Below are 9,125 nucleotides of genomic sequence, written 5' to 3' on the forward strand. Positions count from 1 at the left end.
ATAAATAATTACTTATAATAAATAATATTTGAATAGTTACGATCGTTTGTTAAGGTTTAATTACTTTTATTATTAATAATTATGGCTAAAAACTGTATACGCATTAATTACAGCGCAACAGTAACGCAACGGCCGTAATCGTTGCACAGCTTCTAAACAGCACATCCTGTGCATTTTTTTTCGTTGTTAATTTATGCCTTATATATGGGTACAGATTTTTCGCTCGAAGAGGCCCATGTGGGTCAGTTTTTCCGTTACGGAATGTGCTCCACAAGCGGTAAACAGGTGCACCTTAACGTCGGTCGACGTTCTCAGCTCAATCACCACGACTATAAAACGCTGATCTTGTAAATGCTCCGTTACAGCTTCCATTGGTACTCCTGGTTCAGTCTCGATTGTTATAAGCAATGATCAACAAACCCGAAAGTCCTAGTGGACCTAATTAACCGGTCATTAGGCAACGAATTGTTACAGGTCAACTTACGATTGAAGCTAAACAATTTCTGTAGTTCGTATGCAAATGAATGCAAGTTGTAAGAGAATATAAAAGTTGCAAAAATTACTTTAATTTTTACAAAATTTTTCTAAGACTACTAAAAAGTCGGTAGAAAATCGCCTGCTGGTGCTTGTACCTTGCGCCCATTATCTTTATACTGCAATAAAAGAGATGTTAATCACGGAGTAAAAAAACAACTCGAATTTAGAGGATGCCATCTTTCTTTTACCATTATTTAGCATTGGTTTATATATGTTTTGTATTTTCATCATTCTTGCCATAAGTAAAATAACTTTTGTTTTGTTTCTTCTTATAATAAGCATAATTTTTAATAATAAGAATACAATAAAAGAACTGTTTGTCACTTTTTTTTCTCTTAACCAAAGCAAAAATGTATACCAACCGTTAGTTTCATTTGTAAATAAAAACCTAAAAGGAAGGTATTTTTTTAATCTTGACTTTTGTCCACTCTTTTGCACATTTTGTCTACGCACATTTTTGCAGACATCTGTAGAGTGGGTTTGAAGATAAACAAAAACAAAGAGTGTAGGGAAATGCTAAATTATAAAGGTTAGAAAGTTATATTTTTTTTATCTTTTTTAGTAATTTGCCGCGGTGTAATCGTTTCCAGCCTAATCAAACAGTCAGTATAGCACTTTGCTTGAGCGATTCGGGTCCTGGCATGTGTATTTCCTCTAAATAAAATTTAAATGCGTTGGTAAATTTTCTCAGTTTTTAGTGCTCGATATCGGCGCGAGTAATTTATATAGAGTGTAATGAGATCTCCTAAAGGCCGAAGAATTTTACTAGTCAGGCGTAAGGAACAACCTTCAAAAAGCTATGTTGGATGGGTGCAGTATAGTATGAACTACATACACTCTTAAACGCATACATTTGGCAGCTTAAGTGTATCCGCCATCATTTCAGTGATTCGAGAAGGAAGAAAAATTATCTCGAAGCAATGTATATAATTAGCATGTACTCAAGAACTAAATGGTTCCGAAGTATATAAAAGAAAGGCTTCATTTCACACATCCAAAAATCTACGACAGTAGAACTTTCGGTCTTTCTGAACCTTGTTGAATCGGGTGATTCCATTACTTCCCAGATCGATTTAAGCTGCACCACAGGTACGATATAAGAGGTGAGTGTATCGTTTACGCTGAATGCCATGAATTCATAGGGATATGCCAAAAATAGCCCTAGATGCAAGCCATTAATGAAATCTCATTACGTAGATATTATTACAGTCACGAGCAGGGATGGAAGAATGTGACGTATCGCTCAGAAAATAAATACGGAAATACGGATGAAGAGCGAACTTTACTAAATCAGCTTTTCCAATTGGGCAACAAGCATACACCTCATATAGTAGTATTCAATATAGTAAGTCCGGCTCGGGAACCTACATATACATGCAAACTCTGACGACGGCCCGCTATACGAATATCCCTAAGTGAATATTCACCCGTATGGCTAAAGTATCTGCAAAAGGTACTTACTATCAGGTTATAGCGTAATTTAGGCGTAAAACTAGATAACTATAACATACTGACTGGGCTAAATCGGGTCGTTTCTATGCATCAAAAACAACATCACATAACAAACAATGAACTGGCAAAAAATTTCGAGCGTAAAGGATTAGAAAATCAAAGCCAGCCTCAATGATTTAAGCTTGTTGCAGCTAATTCGTTAACAAAAAAGCGTAATATGTCATTGAAGTGGCTAACTTACTTATTTTTAGCTAACGTCAAACTTAGCTGGGCTTTTTAACAATGACGTAAAAATTCCGTAAGATTTTCGACACTATTCGAACAAATAGATCATTCGTCTATTAGAGGGACGATTTTTTCACGCTGTGTTTTGGCTTTTATGTGACTATTACTGTTTTCAAAAGTTACTACTATCTGACTAGGTAATTGTACGGTCCAAGTTTATCTGCTTTTTGAGCTACCACTCTTCTTTTTATATTCTCGCATCTTTCGACATCGACGGTCATCCCCCAGTTCGATACGCCTTTCAGTTGCTTTCCATGATCTGTTGCTGACGTACTAAGCCGAGATACGGGGTAGGAGTCCGCTTGATATGTACAACGGAGCTTTACGACGTGTGTCAATAGTGAACCAGGCAGATGCAGTAGCAAATAATCGCCCAATAAACCGCGCTGGAAGAGAGATCGCAAAGCCATTCATTGGATGGACCGACTTTCCAAGTTGGCAAAGTGGTTTAATTCTTTTATATCTAACGGCTGCCATCTCTAACGACGAAGTCCCCTCTAAATCTAATAAGGAATAAAGTAAAACTGGGTATAAACATAGGCAGCACCTAATTGTCATCGATTGAGTTGTGCCCGTACTCATTGAGCGAAAATTTCTTAAAGCGTTGCCTTCATCCTTGAAAGGCTTACTTCGTAAGTTTTTATCGAATTTACCGATCTGAAGCCTGCACAGAGCAACTGAACGTGCCAATAACAGCGTAATCGCCCATGGCCTTTTCAGATTTCAGTGGGTAAGCGATGGCCAAGACATCGAAGACGAGCTTTTTCTAGACATCAACGAAAAGCTGATTTGATTGACTCAGGTGTACTAACGGTTTCACGCATGTTATGTATGGCTTGATAGTCCAATACATAAAAACGACCCAGTTTGGGAATTAGCTGACCTTGCTGTTCACTTTTACTAAAGACCCACTTAGGGGACCCACAGCGTACTAATCAATTTCACCTTTGTAGCCAATAACAACAAGGGGCAACGTGCGAACACGTGGGGCCGTTTAGGTTAACTTCGCTGGAATTTAAATCTTCTTCTTTGGACGCATCTTGAACAGTTTCTCTTCATTATTAATTATGGAGCATTCCGCTAAGGCACAAATGCTGAGTGGCGGCATCATCAAATACAAATTGTCCAGATAACTGTACATAAAAACAACTGCGATGATGTTGAAACAGTGCTACACTTTTGTCCGAAAATGATGTCCCCTCACAGGAGGGGTCTCAAAATTATCGTAGCTTCAGTCGTGCACTGTGCTCTTCGCTATGAATTTGAAAAATAAATATTAGAATTTGTTAATTATTCTTACCAATATTATTTTGAAGGCACCGGAAAATTTGTGTAACAGGAACAGTCTCGGTAAAATCCCGATCGACATACAGGACATGAACTGAAGTAACGAATCCCATGAAAATCCCCCGCCGAAATATATTAGATCTGATCAAATTTAAATGCTTCAATTAGCCCGAGCTCGTTGGGTTTGAAGATCAGACTACGAGTGTAGCATTTACGTAATGAGGCGCCTTCTCCGTAAATGCAATCCACTATATTTATAACGCAGCTGTTGTTCTTTTGTTGTTGTGTTGATTTTTATGGATCCGGTGATTGGCTTTCTTGATTGGTCGCGTCCCTGTAAAACATGCTATTGCAAGCCATCCCAAGGAACTTAAACTCTGTAACTTTTCAATTGAGCGGTAGAATATTTCTTCAATGTAAGTGTGAAGTGTTTTCCATTATTTTGACGCACACTTGTCCCAGCACTCCAGCAGCTTTTAGACAGCTATATGCCTATCATTGTTCTAATATATAATATGGCTATAATAATAATAATGTATGGCTTCTAAAAGTAAATCCATAGCAAGGTAGAGGCTCACCGATTGCCAATTTCAGAGCTTGGAAACTCCGTAATTAAAACTGCTAGGATAAGCGGGCTAGAGCCAATGATGGATATTTTTTTGCTCAATCCATGTAGTAATTGGTGTATAGCTATGATGGCTGGCGTTGCTGTTAAATAACCATGCTGAATGCTTTCCAATTATCTTATTATCCCTTTCGTGATAATGATAAAAAGATAGCTGTTACTTAAGTAGAGCACCTAGCAACAGTCAATGGTTGTTTTTTATTTAAAAAGGTCAATAATATCATAAGTTACAAGTACACTAGTGGTGTTCAGCCAAGTAAGTTTGCGATAACTAATGCTTTAATTGCAACAATTAGATATTTCGCAATAAAGTGAACGGTCTATGAATGTCTTGAGTAACTTGAGCACTTATTATTTCATTTTCTCTTCATTTGCATTTATTATCTCACAGTAGCAGATGCCTTTGATGTCCGTTGATGACGATAAAGTACTATCATCGTATAACGTCCGAATCTATTCGATACTACCATCGAATTCGTTTTCCACGGCGAGGCTATTTTCTCGCTTGGCCCTTCTTCAACTGACGGTAGAGATTGAACCATATCTCATACATACTGTACCTGCAACCGTATGCTCCAGGATGGTTTTTGGATCACTGAAGTTCTGCAAAGAAAGCACTTTTACTCAGCATCTTTCATCACACTCGCATTTTCACTAGTTAGATCATAAGCCTCTAACGTATTACATGTGAAATGCTAGTTTTGGTTCTTCGACAGGGTCCTTCGACTGCAAGCTGTACTTCCGTTGGTGCCTCTTCAATTGCGGCAATGCGTTCTCCTTCTTCGGGTTTTGCCATCTGGTCACTTCCTTACTTGTCTTCAACGTTCCAACCTTCGTTATTGGAATGTTTGCACCATTCAAGTACTGTGCGTTCGCTTAAGGTCTCCTTCCCAAACATTTTTTTTCACCAGTCTTCGATAAATTTCCGCAACGTATTGACGCTCGAGAAACAAGCGTGGACCACTCATTTATTTTGCGGTGAAGTCAACTAGTTTGCACTCACGGTTCTCATAAGACTGGAATATCTACCTATCAATGTTCTAGTAGTGGCGCGTGGTTGGAAAGTTATTCAGTGTCAAAGCTTTCTGGATTCGTCTGTAACTTTTTTAGAAAGGCTTGGCCTTCGGCGTTAGGGAGCCTTGGCGTTGAAATGCTTTAATACAAGAGAGGAGATCAATTTAGACTACAATATTCTACTGAATTGTCTGTGTTACACAGACCAAATGTAAGCATTAAGTATTCCATTCGTTTCGGGCTCGGTGTTAAGCTCTTGAATGAAAGTCACGCTTTTATTGGGTCGACCTGAACGCTATATCCATCTTAGTGCTGGATAGTTACGACACTATATAGGAACACACTATCTAATCAGATATACTCTTCCTATATATAGTAGCTAGATTAACTATTAAAGTTTACGTCGCATTTGATGAATGAAGTATCCTTTGCTACTCTAATAGATAGTGAGTTTCATGAAGGCATTAACCAAGCATGGATTACTGCTATCGTGAGACATTTATTTATGCAACAGCGATTTACGGACCGGTTATAAGATGGAACCTCTTTTCGCCACCACGGCGCCCCATCGTGGATCGACATAGTTGTACAAGTTAATAACGAGGTCATACAAAAGCCTCAGTCATTTCCTTCCAGAGATCCCGATAGAAACGTAACGCAAAACGTAACGACTCAATGGTCACACCACCAGTTTTCAACTCGGTTTTTTCTGACGATTTCGCATTCTGACAGCCAGATCGATTTTTGAGTCATCTATAAGCAAATCAACAGCAACAAGATCATATCAAACAGGCACCGAATTTGGAGTCTAACATTTCGAGTGTCATTGAAGTCTATGTGAATACCAACTCGTGCACATTGTTTATGGTGGCACGCTCGTGCACGTGAAAACATGAGATGGCTCCTCTGCCAGAATCGCAAATAACTGGAATTGAACTCCATATCAAATTGCCAGCTCGATCAGTCTGAGTAAAGACATTGAACGTTCTGGCGTAAAATTAAACTAAGCACTTATAAAGTAGAATGAGATAAAAATAAGTTTATACCAGAAAAACATCTCGGTCTAAACGCTGGAAAAGATAGGCTTCTTATGCATTACTTAACTGTGACCCTCTTTTTTCAGAGCTAGCAGCTTCTAATTTTTCTAGCTTACCGCTTAAATCTACAGTCGTCCCACCGTGTGTAATCCTTTCATACTGCTTCCTACGAACAGCCCCTAAGCGGCAATGTATAGGCGAGCGGCTCCTTTTTTGTAATATTTAAATAAGTTAGTCTCTATCTTATACTTAGAGGTTAATTAGAATTTCTTACATTTGCAATACGCAAATATTACCGCCAGTACTGCGTATTACGAGCGATTGGAAATCGCTTAGGGTGCCGCGGACCTTAAGGGTTTTGGGGCTTTTTATAAATGAAGCAATTCAAATACCGAACAAGACTACGACAGAAAATGCTCGATTGCCACTTAATTATAATGCAGCAAACTGAATTAATCGTAGTTAAACGCAACTTGACAACAGAGATTCATATATATCTCACAACACTGCCTATTAAATATTGCTCCACTTTGACCTCGCATTATTGACGCACACAAGTGCAGCAGCCACTTGGGGTATGCCCCGAGGATGGCGATGCACCGTTGCATCTCAACAGAGAAAAAAGATACTGTTCCAGTTCTCAATATTAGCTCAATTCTTGATGACCTATTATACGTCAATATGATTATTATTTTATATTTTCCTTGAGTTTTAATGTCATTCGGTACACAAAACATTATTTCTGCGCAAAAACCTTGTACCACACAAAAATTTACGTTTCCACCAAACTGTTGCATGAAAGCATGAGGTAGACTATTCTGAATAATTAGGGAGATAAACAGCCCTGAGCGCCGCCGGCGGGTAGACACGACAACCGCCGAGAACATGCTACGGGTACGATTCCTTTAACGGAACTTGCAGCACAACGTGTTCATCGCTTGATGCAGTGAAACCCAACCAGATGCATACAATCATGATGACACTCGCATGCACAGGCACAGAGATCTGTGTGGGAATTCTTAAAGCATTACACTCCTATATGCACGATGCAAGTTCGATAAAGAATTATGGAGTTGACACACTACAGGCACTGCTTTTTTTTTTTGGAGGTTAAGGGCAAATGCATTATGCAGACCGGACGCAGGCAGGACATGACTGCTCTTTGTCCGGTACTGTGGGACTCTCACCCACTAAACCCTGGACCCCTTTATCAGCTTGGGCCATGGTTCGGTATATGTTTGATATTACTTCGAAACCATGACTTGCAGGAACGGTCATTTCATCTTCCTTCCCTTTGAGCCGTTCCAGTCCATCCTCCATTCTGGCTTTCCTCTTGACTACAGACACTTCTGCGAAGCGTTTACCCAACTCTTGTAATCTGGTTATGGCACAGAAGAGCCACTACACTCGCTACTACAATTGATACACTTGAAGCGTACCACACACGCACATAGATGTATCCTCAATTTGATTTTGCATGAGTACTATGCCGGCAGGCTTCAAGGTACCCATATTTAAAAGCAAATAGCACACATTGTTAGCATACTAATTCTCAGTAACATTTACCAATATCAATTTGTCATTAGTCCTGTTATTAACATACACCATGTGTATACAACGTTCAGTAATGGCAGCCAAACCAATGAGGCCCCTTACAAGGCTTTAGGGCCAGAGATCCTACTTTGCTTAGGCGTATCAATAACTAAAAACCCTAATCCTGAATAACGGTACGGCAGCAGACGATAAGTGAGCACAATCTCGGAACACACTTCGCATCCTCATTTACCAAATACTCGAACGAGGCTCGCCAAATCAAACAAAGTCCCGTCTTCTTCTCGAATGAGAACGTTAAATTGTAAGTATGTTCAACCTGCGAGCTATAGAATGACTCCTGCAGCTACCATAAGTGCGTTGTTCCTTAATTATGTTATAGGATTTTCATTATATATGAACTGATCTGCAATAAATAACTACAGTCAATAATTCACAAGAGGAAATTCGAGTCATCACACTTAAAACGATCTATCTTCTTATAAAAGACCTATCAAAGGCGTTGATGGTCTTTGATGCCTTCCACTGTTAGCTGATTATGGTTTACGGTGTGCAGTACAAAAGAACGTATTCCCGTAGCTAGTACATAAGAGGGTAACACCACCTATGGAAAAACGCCACAGTATCTAGTAAGAAAGACTCGCACTAGGTTAGGTATTTTCCTACCATTTGAGAGATAATCGTGTCATCGTCCATTGTTACCTTTCCCGTTCATATTGCGAATGACATTTTTGCCACAACGATTTTTCTTGCCTTTCAGAGAAATTGTCGAAAATAAAACCGGACGATCTACTTGGAGAGATTGACAGTTATTAGAGGACAGACTGGGCATCTTTTTAGGACAATCGTTGACCGTACATCTGTGCAAATTTGTTTCATTATTCTTACTTTTGGCACCGTGAAAAATTGATAAGAAAAAGGTCTACTTTTCCTTAAATTAAACCAATAAGGCAAACGAAACCTTTTTCCAACTTGGGTCTGCTACGTCACCCGTGCATGAGTGAATTAAATCTACACAAATCAGCGTAACGCTTTATTTAGGTGCAAGGTTTCCACCCTGTTCATTGCGTACACAGGATTTCAATGTCGTACGGGAAGGCTGATTGCGAGGATCTGTCCTCAACCAGAAAACACCTGTAAGGTGTCCAACAGAAAACTTGAGCATTGCGCTATTGATGCCACCGCTGGCGGATAACTACGATTCATTTTAAGTATTTTATTCAACTACGTTTTAATATAGTTATCATATACTATTTTTCCTGAAATATCCTGTGAGAGGGCACTAGATGTAAGTGACAGGAGTAGAAAACAACATAACTTATGGGTACAGGTTGGTA

Source organism: Varroa jacobsoni, unplaced genomic scaffold (genome assembly GCF_002532875.2).
Source record: "Varroa jacobsoni isolate VJ856 unplaced genomic scaffold, vjacob_1.0 scaffold_853, whole genome shotgun sequence".
NCBI classification, from domain to species: domain Eukaryota; kingdom Metazoa; phylum Arthropoda; class Arachnida; order Mesostigmata; family Varroidae; genus Varroa; species Varroa jacobsoni.